This window comes from Rhinopithecus bieti, unplaced genomic scaffold, assembly GCF_001698545.2.
Source record: "Rhinopithecus bieti isolate Rb0 unplaced genomic scaffold, ASM169854v2 scaffold_26813, whole genome shotgun sequence".
In the NCBI taxonomy this organism is placed as follows: domain Eukaryota; kingdom Metazoa; phylum Chordata; class Mammalia; order Primates; family Cercopithecidae; genus Rhinopithecus; species Rhinopithecus bieti.
The window spans coordinates 232,629-247,820 of NW_016812144.1; the positions used below are offsets into that span (position 1 = coordinate 232,629).

At 49.3% G+C, this 15,192-nt stretch overlaps 1 protein-coding gene and 1 pseudogene across 6 annotated transcripts in view; one reads left to right on the forward strand and one right to left on the reverse strand.

The window, feature by feature from the left end:
• Positions 1–6,917, reverse strand: part of FLCN (folliculin) — a 27,722-nt gene extending 20,805 nt beyond the window's left edge. The window contains exons 1-2 of one of the 6 annotated variants that reach the window (XM_017895600.1): positions 6,597–6,910; positions 1,424–1,757 (exon numbers count right to left, since the gene is read on the reverse strand). The gene's annotated coding sequence lies outside the window, so the exon portion shown is untranslated. Of the gene's footprint in view, positions 1–779; positions 812–1,423; positions 2,835–6,596 lie in introns of those variants that run through there. The other 5 variants (XM_017895601.1, XM_017895599.1, XM_017895602.1 and 2 more) reach the window with 5 other exon arrangements.
• A 5,180-nt stretch (positions 6,918–12,097) lies between these two features.
• On the forward strand, positions 12,098–12,945 carry LOC108544479 (actin, cytoplasmic 1-like; annotated as a pseudogene).
• Positions 12,946–15,192: the final 2,247 nt, after the last annotated feature.

A 15,192-nucleotide genomic window follows, 5' to 3' on the forward strand; every position in this document is an offset into this window, starting at 1 on the left:
GGCCGAGACGGGCGGATCACGAGGTCAGGAGATCGAGACCATCCTGGCTAACACGGTGAAACCCCGTCTCTACTAAAAAGACAAAAAACTAGCCGGGCAAGGTGGCGGCGCCTGTAGTCCCAGCTACTCGGGAGGCTGAGGCAGGAGAATGGCGTGAACCCGGGAGGCGGAGCTTGCAGTGAGCTGAGATCTGGCCACTGTACTCCAGTCTGGGTGACACAGCGAGACTCCGTCTCAAAAAAAAAAAATAAATAAAATAAATAAATAAATAAATAAAACAAAAAACTTAGCTGGGCGTGTTGGCGGGCACCCATAAACCCAGCTACTTGGGAGGCTGAGGGAGGAGAATTGCTTGAACCTGGGAGGTGGAGGTTGCAGTGAGCCAAGATCACGTCACTGCACTCCAGCCTTTATGACAGAGCGAGACTCCGTCTCAAAAAAAAAAAAAATGTAGCCTGGAGTGGAGGCGCATGCTTGTAGTCCCAACTACTCTGGAGGCTGAGGCAGGAGAATCGCTTGAACCTGGGAGGTGGAGGTTGCAGTGAGCTGAGATTGCACTACTACACTCCAGTCTGGGCAACAGAGTGAGTGAGACTTCATCTCAAAAAAATTAAATAAATAGGCCAGGTGTGGTTGTTCATGCTGTAATCCCAGCACTTTGGGAGGCTGAGGTGGGCAGATCACTTGAGGTCGGGAGTTTGAGACCAGCCTGGCCAACATGGCAAAACCCCATTTCTACTAAAAGTACAAAAAAATTAACCAGGCATGGTGGCACACACCTGTAGTCCCAGCTACTCAAGAGGCTGAGGCAGGAGAATTGCTTGAATCCAGGGGGTGAACGTTGCAGTGAGACAAGACTGTGCAACTGTACTCCAGCCTGGGTGACAGCGAGACTCCATCTCAAAAAAAATAAATAAATAAAATAAAATAAATAAATAAATAAATAAATAATAAATACATTAATAGGACATAAGTTCAGCCCTTCTGTCTCACCAGCCATGTCCTGAGTGTTTGCTAGGCACATGCAACTCATGCCACCCCTCTGAACAGCCCAGGTCACAGAATATTTCTGCCTTCACAGAAAGCCCCATTGGTCAGTCAGAATTGCTTGGGACGATGAAGAATCATGTAAGTTTCTGAATGTTTGACTGAGTAGTGGACACTGGCCAGGACCCAATGCCTCTTCTCTTCTGGGGAGCCCCCACCCCCATTATGGATCCAAAAGTCAGATGTTCTGTCTTCACTCCTGATAGGCAGGCTATGGACACAAACAAGACATGGCCTGCCAAAACTGCTAACTCTAGGAAGAAGCGAAGTCAGAATGTGCACAGTGGGTGGGGTGGGGGGGCTGCAATCGGCCTCTCTGCCAGTGGCCCATGCCTAGAACTGCTTCTCCAGCGTGCCCATGAACGCTGCCACCCACCTGACGTTTCTGCAGTTGGCTGCTCAGCTGGCACAAGCTGCTCTGGCACCTGTCCTCCTCCCTGAGATACAGCTGAGCACGAGCGGTCACAGTGGGAATGGCAGAGGCAGACAGAAAACAGACATTTGAAGAGAACCTTAGCTGGGCTGGCAGTGAGGCAGGTGTGGGAGTCAGAGAGGGAGACCCTGGGTATGGCTGGCAGGGAATGGAGGGCTGGTGCTCTGTAGGTACACTCTGAGAGGGAGGCAGGCAGGCAGCGGGAGAGGAGACACAGCATTTAACAGACAGCAGAACTTCTAGCTGGAAGGCCCTGAGGACTCAGCAAAGATGCAGGCTGCAGGACAGAAGAGGGCAGGGCTGGGGACAAAGGTCAGGAATGCTCCACACACCTTCACCTGGCTTACTCCTCACCACTCGGCCTCCACTTGCAGGTCCCCTGCTCAGAGGACCCCTTGCCAGCCCACCAGAAGAGCTCCCCTCCAACCTCCCCTGCCCTGCTTTGAGTCGTAGTGCTCCTCATCGCAGAACTGCGCCTTTGTCCAAAGTGCATTCCTGACACACAGGAGGCACCAAATTCACGTGTTAGATAAATGAGAGGACTGAGAAGTTGCCCTTGGAAAGATGACAGCTGTTGCCAAGAAAGGGACAGAAACTAGGGGCGGCAGAGGTTCAGGAGCCACAGCTGTGGGGAAGGCCGGAGCCCGAGTCTAGTGGCACAGGAACTAAACAGACAGAGTTTCAATAAAGGGCCCACAGGGCTCACTATGGTGAGTGGCTTAACAATCTACTGCTCAAGAGGAGATGGGGCAACCACTGATGGAATAAGGGTTAGCAGGACCCAAAGGAAAGGTAAAGGCATTAAATCCCGAAAAGGGAGGCCACGCCTTCCTCTGAGGCATCGGGGAAGAGAAACAAGGTTCCTTCTAGCAAGACAAGCACAGGACAGCAAGCCTGGGCCAAGTCTCAGCCCACCTGCAGAGCACCCACACTAATCTGACATTCAGCAGAATCACACTTCCACCGTCCACACCAGACCAGCACACACGAGGCTGCTGCCAAATGGGTCAGGCATGGTGGCGGCAGACATCCTTGAAGACCTGGCGTTTTCTAGGTAAGAGAAAAAAAAAATAAAGCTAATTCTAAGATTAGAGGCCTTCGTAGCATGAAAAATAATGGGAGCAGTTTACAGCCAGTCTCAAATAAGTATATCTCCGATGAGGATGTAGACACTCCCCAGGGTTCTGAATGGCTTAGTAGGCCTCTCACGTTCTGAGCAGGAGCTGATATTTTAGATGACTCTTGCACCCCTGAAGCACTCTAACCCAGTATTTGATCAAGGATCTCTGTATTTATTTTTTCAGAGATAGGGTCTTGAGGCCAGCTCAGTGGCTCATGCTTGTAATCCCAATACTTTGGGAGGCCAAGGCAGGAGGACTGCTTCAGCCCATGAGTTCCAGATCAGCCTGGGTAACAGAGTGAGACCCTGTCTCTGCAAAAAAATTTTTTTAAAAATTAGCCGGGCCGGGCACAGTGGCTTACGCCTGTAATCCTGGCACTTTGGGAGGCCAAGGCAGGCGGATCACGAGGTCAGGAGATCAAGACCATCCTAACACAGTGAAACCCCGTCTCTACTAAAAATACAAAACAAAATCATCCAGGCATGGTGGCAGGCACCTGTAGTCCCAGCCACTCGGGAGGCTGAGGCAGGATAATGGCGTGAACCCGGGAGGCAGAGCTTGCAGTGAGCCAAGATCATGCCACTGTACTCCAGCCTGGGCGACAGAGCGAGACTCCGTCTCAAAAAAAAAAAAATTAGCCGGGCATGCCTCTAGTCCAAGCTACTTGGGGGACTAAGTTGGGAGGGTCACTTGAGCCTGGGAGGTCAAGGCTGCAGTGAGCTGTGACTTTATCACTGCACTCCAGCCTGGATGACCGAGCAAGTCCCCATCTTTCTTTTTTTCTCTCTTTTGAGACCAAGTTTCACTCTTGTCGCCCAGGCTGGAGTGCAATGGCGCGATCTCAGCTCACTGCAACCTCTGCCTCCCGTGTTTAAGTGATTCTCCTGTCTCAGCCTCCCGAGTAGCTGGGATTACAGGTGCCTGCCACCATGCCTAGCTAATTTTGTATTTTAGTAGAGACAGGGTTTCACCATGTTGGCCAGGCTGGTCTCAAACTCCCGACTTCAGGTGATCCACCCACCTTGGCCTTCCTAAGTGCTAGGATTACAGGCGTGAGCCATTGCACCCAGCCAAGTCCCCATCTTTCTTACTCTTGGTTATAAGGGTGTGCTCTGGCAGCATCTATATCACACCAACTTACCCTTCAGGCCATAGGCCTGGCAGTTTCCTTCTCAAGCAGGAGAGGGAAACCAGAGGCAATGTTGACAAGCCACTTCCCAGCATTCAGCACCAACATGGGCTATTCTTTTTTATTTTTTATTTTTGTGGCAGGCTCTCATTCTGTTGTCCAGGCTACAGTGCAGTGCTGTAATCTTCGGATCACTGCCACCTCCGCCTCCCAGGTTCAAGCGTTTCTCCTGCCTCAGCTTCCCGAGTAGCTGGAATTAGAGCCACGCGCCACCAGGCCCAGCCAATTTTTGTATTTTTAGTAGATATGCGGTTTCGCCATGTTGGCCAGGCTGGTCTTGAGCTCCTGACCTCAGGTGATTGTCCCGCCTCAGCCTCCCAAAGTGCTGGGATTACAGGCGTGAGCCACCATGTCAGGTCAAAACATGGGCTACTCTTACTCGTTTTTCCTTTTAATGAAAAGCACTTGCCAGGCTCAGTGGTTTAAGCCTGTAATCCCAGCACTTTGGGAGGCCGAGGGGGGGGTCACCTGAGGTCAGGAGTTCGTGACCAGCTGGGCTAACATGGTGAAACCCTGTATCTACTAAAAATACAAAAATTGAAGGGCGGGTGGCTCATGCTTGTAAACCCAGCATTTTGGGAAGCCAAGGCAGGCAGACCATGAGGTCAGGAGTTTGAGACCAGCCTGGCCAACATGCTGAAACCCCATCTCTACTAAAAATACAGAAATTTGCCAGGCATGGTGGTGGGTGCCTGTAATCCCAGCTACTTGGGAGGCTGAGGTAGGAGAACTGCTTGAACCTGGGAGACGGAGGTTGTAGTGAGCCGAGATCGCACCACTGCACTCCAGCCTGGGCAACAAGAGCAAAACTCCATTTCAAAAAATACAAAATACAAAATATAAAAATTAGCCAGGCCTTGTGGTGCGTGCCTATAGTACCAGTTACTCAGGAGGCTGAGGCAGGAGAATCGCTTGAACTTGGAAGCAGAGGTGGCAGTGAGCCGAGAACACACCACTGCACTCCAGCCTGCGTGACAGAGTGAGATTCTGTCTCAAAAAAAAAAAAAAAAAAGAAAAGAAAAAAGCACTTGTCAGACAAGAGCTCTGACTCTGACTCCACGGATCATGTACGCCAGAGACCCAGGCAGCCCCTGAGAGAGAGGGAGGTGCCCTAGAGAACATTTAGCTTTGCGGTCACCGGAGCCTGCCCTCACCAGCCAGGTGACACCAAATGTTACTAGACCTCTCTGAATACCACCTAAGAGCTGAGTAACAGATGCCTCTCAAGATTCACATTACACATAGAATCAGAATTCTGGGCAGCGTGAGGTCATTCTTTACTCACTGGTCAATCCCAATCTCTAGGAGGTGTTTGCTTAAGAAAACAAATTGATTTGAGGCCGGGCGCGGTGGCTCAAGCCTGTAATCCCAGCACTTTGGGAGGCCGAGACGGGCGGATCAAGAGGTCAGGAGATCGAGACCATCCTGGCTAACACGGTGAAACCCCATTTCTACCAAAATACAAAACTAGCCGGGCGAGGTGGCGGGCGCCTGTAGTCCCAGCTACTCAGGAGGCTGAGGCAGGAGAATGGCGTAAACCCAGGAGGCGGAGCTTGCAGTGAGCTGAGATCTGGCCACTGCACTCCAGTCCGGGCGACAGAGGGAGACTCCGCCTCAAAAAAAAAAAAAGAAAAAGAGAAAACAAATTGATTTGAATATGTCTCATGAGTCTGTTTCCAGCAAGCTTTCCAGAACCCACAGAGGAAGCTGAAATGCCCTGGATGACAGTCTCTTCATCATCATACCCAAAGACAGTATTCAAGTTCCCTGATGTGGTAGAGTGTCTGTCCATGTCCTCCTCCCACAATAGCTGAGTCCCAGACCTGGACAGTGACCTCACCACCACCCGTGGTGCGCCCTGACCCTGGCCCATTTCACCCCTACTTCCTATGGTCTTCTCATAGCACCGCGGAGAATTAGAGGCCACTAAGTAAGGGCACCGTAAATAAACAAGGCACTATAACGGATCTTAACCAGCAGTGGACACACAGCTTCTAGAACTAGTCTTCCACTGGGGAGCCTCATTAAGTCAGCAGCTGGGATCCCAACACGCCCAGGGTGAAAAGTTCTGCAGGGGATGACTGCCAGCTCAGACCCACTCTCACTGTGGCTCTATTTCCACCGTTTCCCTGGATTTCCATTCACAGAGCTCCCTGACATAGGACACTAGAAGGGCAAACACAGTGTCACCTGCCACTATTACTCAATTACTTGATGACCACGGTGATAATCTGGCACTAAACTGGTTGTGGCCAAAGCCTGGAGAGCCAGAACCTACTTCCAGCAAGTTCCTCCTTGCCCTGCGTTCCCATCTGAAGAGACTGCTGCTGACCACACCTTGGACTTCAATCCACAAGCCAATCCATTCTTTCCAGGTGACAAGGACGCGTCTGACAGTACTCTCCACTGGAGAGAAGCGCGGTCTTCCACCCTCCCTGGAGGACACGGTGCTACCCTATTAGCTCATCAGAGGACCCTCCTGAACGCCAAACTGAGAAAAGAGGATGACACACACCCTCTCCTCCAGAGCGAAGACAAAATCTGGGAGAAGGAAAGGGAAACAGTCCCGTTTCATGGCAAGATCAAATGAGACTAAATCAAAGACCCTAACCCGGGGTTTGAACCCAGGTCACAGTCCTCATCCCCATAGACTTGGTTAATGGGCGTGCCCCCAACCTATCTTCAAATCTCAGGGTCTCGGCGACGCCCTGGACTCTGGCCCTAAACCCTCCCCCATTACTGGTCCACCTGGGACCAACGCAAACTCGGACATGTCCCTCCGCCAAACCCTCAGACCCCCGCCGACCTGCTCCCCGATTCGAGGCCCGCGGGACACCTGGACTCGGCAGCCGGGGTCCCGCCCCGCCCCTGACTGCGCTGGGTAGGTGGTCGCTGCGGGTCCCGGACAGGCGGTATCACACACAGAGCCCCCGAGCCCACGGCAGGAACGTCAGCCGGGGTGGCGAGGCTCTCAAGCCCCGGTTCGGGCTCTCGGGGAGCTGGCAGAACCAGGAGCTACCACACTCACTCGCGGTCCCACAGCCCGGCAGAGACCGAGGCGCGTGACTCTCTGGGCCGTAACACTACGCAGCCATGCGGTGGGGGTGCAGGAGCCGTCCGAGCACGTCCTGCACCGCGAGGAGAGCCGAGCCTCGCCAGCTCCCGCAAGCCCAGGAACACAGTCCGAGTACGGCAACTCCGAGGGCTGACGGGGAAGCAGGGGCCGCTGCCCGACAACTACCCTTTTCCGCCGCCCCTATTCCGCTGCCCCCCTCGGGGAAGTTCCCAATGGTTCAGACCGCACCGGCTGGGGATGCTGGGGGAAACCATTTTATTAAGCGCGGGAGTATACTGAAACTTAAAAAGCATTTCGAAGAGATTTGAGGGTAAATATAACCAACGTAAGGCTCCCTGTCCACATAAAAGAGAAAAATAAAGAAAAAACGTTATAAGGGGTTGTCAGGCTTTTTTTTTTTTTTTTTTTTTTGCTTCACCAATAGTTTTTATTACATTGCTGATGGAACCCGTCCTCTCCCTATATTGAGAATATGGAAGGTGCGGGCGACAGCCGTCACGTGATGCGGGGAAGGCGCGGCGCCCGGGGGAGGTTGGTTGCGGAACTCGGGATCGGTTCGCGCCCGCGTGTTTGGTATTCGGTCTTCCTCCTTCAGTACGTCTTTCTTAAAAATGTGAAAATCGGCCGGGCGCGGTGGCTCAAGCCTGTAATCCCAGCACTTTGGGAGGCCGAGACGGGCGGATCACGAGGTCAGGAGATCGAGACCATCCTGGCTAATACGGTGAAACCCCGTCTCAACTAAAAAATACAAAAAAACTAGCCGGGTGAGGTGGTGGGCGCCTGTAGTCCCAGCTACTCGGGAGGCTGAGGCAGGAGAATGGCGTAAACCCAGGAGGCGGAGCTTGCAGTGAGCTGAGACCCGGCCACTGCACTCCAGCCTGGGCGACAGAGCGAGACTTCGTCTCAAAAAAAAAAAAAGTGTGAAAATCAGTTATTGAATAATATTCTTCTTTTGAGATGGAGTTTCGCTCTTGTGCAGCGGCGCGACCGCGCCTCACTGCAACCTCCGCCTCCCGGGTTCAAGCGACTCTCTTGCCTCAGCCTCCTGAGTAACTGGCGTTACAGGTGTCCGCCACCACGCCCAACTAATTTTTTTGTATTTTTTGCAGAGACGAGGTTTCACCCTGTTGGCCAGGCTGGTCTTGAACCCTTCACCTCAGGTAATCCACCCGCCTCGGCCTCCCAAAGTGCTGGGATTGCAGGCTTGAGCCACCACGCCCGGCCTGAATAATATTTTTTAAAACTTGAGCCCCCATTACTAAATTTATCTACTTAGAAGTTAATTGGAAAGACATTAGTTCGTGATGTAGTGTGGGTCCTTGCAGCGAAGACCGGAGAGAGATGGGAATCGGAGCCTGACCCGCCTGCGCGCGCTGCCCCCTGGGGTGCGGCCGCCTGGGAGCCTTCCGCTGCAGCAGAGGCTGTGGTTTCCGCAAGGTCTCCAGAATGTGCTCACCAGGAATACAGTAGAAAAATGGGTGGTTCTGTTTTTGAAATCACAGAGGTCACTTTTTTTTCCCCCTTTAAATTTCCTTGTTTTGGCCGGGCGCAGTGGCTCACGCCTGTAATCCCAACACTTTGGGAGGCCGAGGTGTGCGGGTCACGAGGTCAAGAAATCGAGACCATCCTGGCCAACAGGTGAAAATCCGTCTCTGCTAAGAATACAAAAAAAGTTACCTGGGCGTGGTGGCGCACGCTTGTAGTCGCAGCTGCTCGGGTGGCTCAGTTAGTAGAATTGCTTGAACCCGGGAGGCAGACGTTGCAGTGAGCTGAGATGGCGTCTCTGCACTCCAGCCTGGTACAGAGCGAGACTCCGTCTTTAAAAAAAAAATTCCATGTTCTGTTGAAAAAGGGACACGAGAAAAGAACGAAATTGCAGCTTGTGTTTTCTGCCGTCTTATAGTAGCCTGGTAAAGATTAAGGAATATGGGGTGGCGTTACGAGGTTAGGCATTGCCTTTATGTGTTTAATTATTCTTATCAAGTGAATTCCTCCAGCTGTTGGACAGCTCAAACTTAATTTATGAGGAGGTAGTAAGTTACTACAGGGTGATTTTATTTTATTTTATTTTACTTTACTGTATTGTATTTTACTTTATTTTACTTATTTTATTTTATTTTATTATTTTATTTTATTTTCAGTTTGTTAGTGGAGGTCACCACCTTGCTCAGATTATCCTTATTTCCATGGTGATAGGCTACTGGAGTAAGTTTATTCAACCACTGCATTTTCAGTAAAAGGCAATGTGCATTCACCACAGCTGGGCTCAATTTAGGCCATTAACATCTTTCCCAACACCACTGGCTTCAGCCACCTACCTCTTTTGGAGGTACTTTCTCAAACCTATAAATATTTTTTTTTTTTTTTTTTTTTTTGGGACGGAGTCTCGCTCTGTCACCCAGGCTGGAGTGCAGTGGCCGGATCTCAGCTCACTGCAAGCTCCGCCTCCCGGGTTCACGCTATTCTCCTGCCTCAGCCTCCGGAGTAGCTGGGACTACAGGTGCCCGCCACCTCGCCCGGCTAGTTTTTTTGTATTTTTTAGTAGAGACGGGGTTTCACCGTGTTAGCCAGGATGGTCTCGATCTCCTGACCTCGTGATCCGCCCGTCTCGGCCTCCCAAAGTGCTGGGATTACAGGCTTGAGCCACCGAGCCCGGCTCAAACCTATAAATCTTAAAAACAAAATTAACAACTGCCAAATCTTTGCCTCAGTAAATTGTACCAAAGGTTAGTTAAATTGGCCTCTCATGGGGTATAAACTTTCAAGGATATGCAACAAAAGGGACATCTTAGAATTAGGAAAATGTACCCATTCTCATGGGAAAGACGATCGAAACTCAGCAGTAATGTTCAGAAAGCACAGATATCAATAATGTTCAATTCACAACCAAATGAAATGCAATGCTAATCTCAAAGCTTCTATCCCATAGTGGAAATTGTATGAAATGATTCCAGAAGCTCTGGATGTGTTACTGCCTGGCACACATACAATCCAGAACGTGTTTTTTCCACCACTGAAGTAGGCTCAATCAGTATTAAGATTTCTTGATGCTTTTCTGTCTTCTTACTACTGCTAAACCAAGAGGCTTCATTACAGCTAAGTATCCAAACTGATCAATCACTTCCAAGCCATCAGTTGCCAGTACCATAGAGCCAAGTGGTGAGAAAAAATCACATCTCATTCAGAAATTTCTTTGAGAGTTTTTTATATGTACCCTTAGCCACAGGAGCTCTGATGTAGCTGTGGGATAGACCTGGGCTTTATCTTTCAGTCAAACCACATGTCAATGACTCTTAGTTTCCAGTTTCAGGAAGAAGGAGTGTATTTCATTTATAAGTATTTCAATTTAATATTTTTAATCACGTCTCATCATTTTAAAGTGACTATAATTGATTTCCTGTTACAAAAATTGGAACTAAGCTTTTGTTTCTTCCAGCGACTGGGAAAACATTCCGTTTTTAGATGTTTTGAAGTTTAGGAGTCTGGCCAGCTGCTGAAAGGAAGCAAGCAATGAGTAACATCTCAGAAGGTGAGATTCATGCACAGTTTTTTTTTTTTTTGCGATGGGAGTCTCGCTCTGTCACCCATGCTGGAGTGCAGTGGCGCCATCTCCACTTACTGCAAGCTCCACCTCCCGGGTTCAAGCCATTCTCCTGCCTCCGCCTCCCGAGTAGCTGAGACTACAGGCGCCCGCCACCGCGCCCGGCTAATTTCTTTTTGTATTTTTAGTAGAGACGGGGTTTCACTATGTTAGCCAGGATGGTCTGGATCTCCTGACCTCGTGATTCGCCCACCTCGGGCTCCCAAAGTGCTGGGATTACAGGCATGAGCCACCGCGCCCAGCCACAATTTCTTTTATATATATATATTTTTTTTTGAGACGGAGTCTTGCTCTGTTGCCAGGCTGGAGTGCAGTGGCATGATCTCAACTCATTGCACCCTCCGCCTCCTGGGTTCAAGCACTTGTCCTTCCTCAGCCTCCCAAGTAGCTGGGACTACAGGCACATGCCACCAGGCTCAGCTAATTTTGTATTTTAGTAAAGATGGGGTTTCACCGTGTTGGTCAGACTGGTCTCGAACTCCTGACCTTGTAATCTGCCCTCCCAAAGTGCTAGGATAACAGGCGTGAGCCACTGCACCCAGCCCATGCACAATTTCTAAATTCAGGTTTTAGGTAATTAGACAATCAACTCTGCACATAAGGCATCCGGTCAGTTGCGAGGTATGAATTATTAGTGGTCCAATAAAGGTGATTAGTATTAATATTTCTTACCATAGCAATTTCTGTAAGCTTTTAAAAATTAACCTCTCTCCACCAATTAGAATTCATCTGCTATGCCTTTTGTGTTTTAATCTACTGCTAGGTGACTATTAAATACCAAGTGTAGAAATTTTAACAGTCAACTATAGAGCCAATCTATGGATTCAGACTTATTAAATGTTTTTGCAATTAAAGTTCTCTGATTTCAGCCTTTGATGTTAGGAAAGGATACAGATAGGATTTTGTCTTTGTTCACTATCGTTAAGTAATTCAATTTACTTAAAAAGCCATCACATTTTCTTATTCACACGATACCTGATTTACCTAGTCATTTTCTCTGGCCCCTTTGCAACTGCTCACACTTAGGTGCAAATAACATCACCTTCCACAAAGTGGGTACTAATTCAGGTTGGAACCCAGAAACTTAGGACTTACAAACCCAAAACTTCATTTTTGTTTTGTGATTTTTGTTTTTTTTGAGACGGAGTCTTGCTCTGTTGCCCAGGCTGGAGTGCAGTGGTGCGATCTTGGCTCACTGCAACCTCTGCCTCCCGGATTCAAGCGATTCTTCTGCCTCAGCCTCCCGAGTAGCTGGGACTACAGGCACATGCCATCACGCCCGGCTAATTTTTCATATTTTTAGTAGAGATGGGGTTTTACCATGTTAGCCAGGATGGTCTCAATCTCCTGACCTCGTGATCTGCCCACCTTGGCCTCCCAAACAAAGTGCTGGGATTACAGGCGTGAGCCACTGTGCCTGGCCAATCTGATGGTTTTTAAAATGTGAGTTTCCCTACACAAGCTCTCTGTTTGCCTGCTGCCATTCATGTAAGATGTGACTTGCCTCCCATCATGACTATGAGGCCTCCCCAACCACCTGGAACTGTAAGTCCATTAAGCCTCTTTTGTAAATTGTCCAGTCTCAGGTATGTCTTTATCAGCAGCACAAAACTGGACTAATACAGATGACATGGAGAAGATCTGGCGCCACACCTGCAGTGAGCTGCTTGTGGCCTCAGAGGAGCACCCAGTGCTGCTGACCAAGGCCCCCCTGAACCCCCAGGCCAACAGAGAGAAGATGACTCAGATCACGTTTGAGACCTTTAACACCCGGGCCATGTACGTGGCCATCCAGACCATGCTGTCCCTCTGCACCTCTGGGCACACCACTGACGTCCTGGACTCTGGAGATGGAGTCACCCATGTGGTACCCATCTACAAGGGCTATACCCTCCCCCATGGCATCCTGTGTCTGAACCTGGCTGGCCAGGACCTGACTACCTCACGAAGATCCTCACCGAGCTCGGCTACAGCTTCATCACCACGGGTGAGCAGGAGATCATGCGTGACAAGGAGAAACTGTGTTGCCCTTTGAGCAGGAGATGGCCACCACCACATCCTCCTCCTCCCTGGAGAAGAGCTGTGAGGTGCCCCATGGCCAGGTCATCGCCATTGGCAACGAGCAGTTCCAGTGTCTGGAGGCACTGTTCCAGCCTTCTTTCCTGGGCATGGAATCTTGCAGCATCCACGAGACCACCTTGAACTCATCATGAAATGTGACGTGGACATCTGCAAAGACCAGTATGCCAATACGTGCTGTCTGGCAGCACCACCATATACCAGGGCATCCCGACAGGATGCAGAAGATCACGCCCTGGCACCCAGCACCACGAAGATCAAGATCATTATGCCCCGCCCCAAGCGCAAGTACTCGGTTGGATCGGCAGTTCCATCCTGGCCTCACTGTCTACCTTCCAGCAGATGTGGATCAGCAAGCAGGAGTCAGGCCCCTCCATTATCCACCACAAATGCTTCTAAACGGACTGTGAGCCGATACATAGCTTTTGCTGCCTGGGTTAATTCCAAAGTATAAATTTGCCCCTGGAGGCCGGGCGCAGTGGCTCAGGCCTGTAATCCCTGCACTTTGGGAGGCTGAGGTGGGTGGATCACAAGGTCAGGAGATCAAGACCATCCTGGCTAGCATGGTGAAACCCCCTCTCTACTAAAAATACAAAAAAATTAGCCAGGCGTGGTAGTGGGCTCCTGTAGTCCCAGCTACTTGGGAGGCTAAGGCAGAAGAATGGTGTGAACACAAGAAGTGGAGCTTGCAGTGAGCCAAGATCGTGCCACTGCACTCCAGCCTGGGCAACAGAGCGAAACTCCATCTCAAAAAAAAAAAAAAAGTGTCCCCGGCAATTGCACACACCTCATACTAGCCTCACGAAACTGGAATAAGCCTTCGAAAAGAAGTTTGTCCTTAAGGTTTGTATCCAATATCAGCACTGGATTGTAAAACTTGTTGCTGATTTTGACCTGTATTCAAGTTAACTGTTCTCCTTGGTATTTGTTTAATACCCTATACATATCTTTGATTTCAACCCTTAGTACATGTGGCTTGGTGACTTCGTGGCCGAGGTAAGAACTGGCTTGTGGAAGACAGGTCGGTGGCTTGGTGAGTCTGTGTGGCCAGCAGTCTCTGATCTGTGCAGTGTATTAATGTGTCAGGACTGAGTGTTCTGGGATTTCTGTAGCACCTGGTAAGGGCTCCTGAACCAATTGTTTCTGTCTTGCCGGTCTATCTGGGTTGGAAAAGTCCAAGCCGTAGGACCCAGTTTCCTTTCTTAGCTGATGTTTTCCTGCCAGAACACCATGAGCTGCTACTTGTCTTGAGTTGGAAGCAGTTTGCATTTCCACCTGTAAATGTATCATCCTTTTAATTTATGTAAGGTTTTCTTGTACGCAATTCTCGATTCTTTGAGATGACAACACATTTTGTTTTTTTACTGTTATGTGAGAACATCAGGCCCCAGCAACATGTCATTGCGTAAGGAAAAATGAAAGTGCTGCTGTAAAAGAAACAAAAAAATTGGCTGGACACGGTGGCTCATGCCTGTAATCCCAGCACTTTGGGAGGCCGAGGTGGGTGGATTGCTTGAAGTCAGGAGTTTCAGCCTAGCCTGGCCAACATGGTGAAACCCTGTCTCTAGTAAAATGCAAAAGTTAGCTAGGTGTGGTGGCAGGTGCCTGTAATCCCAGCTACTAGGGAGGCTGAGGTGGGAGAATTGCTTGAACCCAGGAGGTGGAGGTTGCAGTGAGCCGAGATCACACCACTTCACTCCACCCTGGGCAACAGAGCAAGACTCCATCTCAAAAAAAAAAAAAAAAAAAAAAAAAAAAAAAAAAAATCAGGAGTCTCACTAAGGTAGTAGCTACAGTGAGCAGATACCATCCCTTAGGGGTTGGGGAACAAAGGGAAAAGATTGGGATGAATAGAATTTAGAATTCTGAAGGAGGGCACAGTGGGAAGATGGGGGAGGCCTGCCTCCGGCCCCTGTATCTCTAAGGGGCTGTGCTGCGGCTGATTCTAGGAGCATGGGGGAAACTGCACACTAGAAGCAGACTTGCCTGGACAATACTGCTCAACAGAGGCAGATGCAGGGAGCCTGTCACTTTCTCCTCCAAGCTGTAATCCCCTTCCTGCTGGTTTGTAGAGGTCTAGCCCAAGAATCACAAAGCAGAACACAGAACAGGGGATTCAAAGCTGAGACGATCGTGACCAGCACTCCCCTCAAACACTGACTCGGGGTTTGCAGGTACTAGGACAAGATTCTAAATAATATATCCCTTTTCAGTTCAAAGTTTCAAAAAAAAAATGCAGTATTTTAATGAATCCACCTTGGGAAAAAAATTATAATAGCGTCCACATCATTAGCAGCTCACAAGAGAGTTACTTTTCACTTACATAGTCATGACTGACAAGTACTAGCAGTTCGCAGACACATTTTAAGTGATTTTGATTTCAGATTCAGATGAGAAGCTAATTTCATTTTTTTAAAAAAACAGGGTCTGTAATTCATTACACAGATAAAAGATCATTTGCCATAAAATATTTTGTTTCCTAAGTGCAGGTATATGTAAACAAGTGAAAGTGATGCAACCCACCAATAGTCCTAATTCAAGTGCTAGAGAATTTGACAGTTTAGTTGATGGGTCAGAAAACTACAGGCTTGTCAGACCTAGCATGCTGCCTACTTTGGTTTTTTTTTTTTTTTTTTTTTTGAGGGA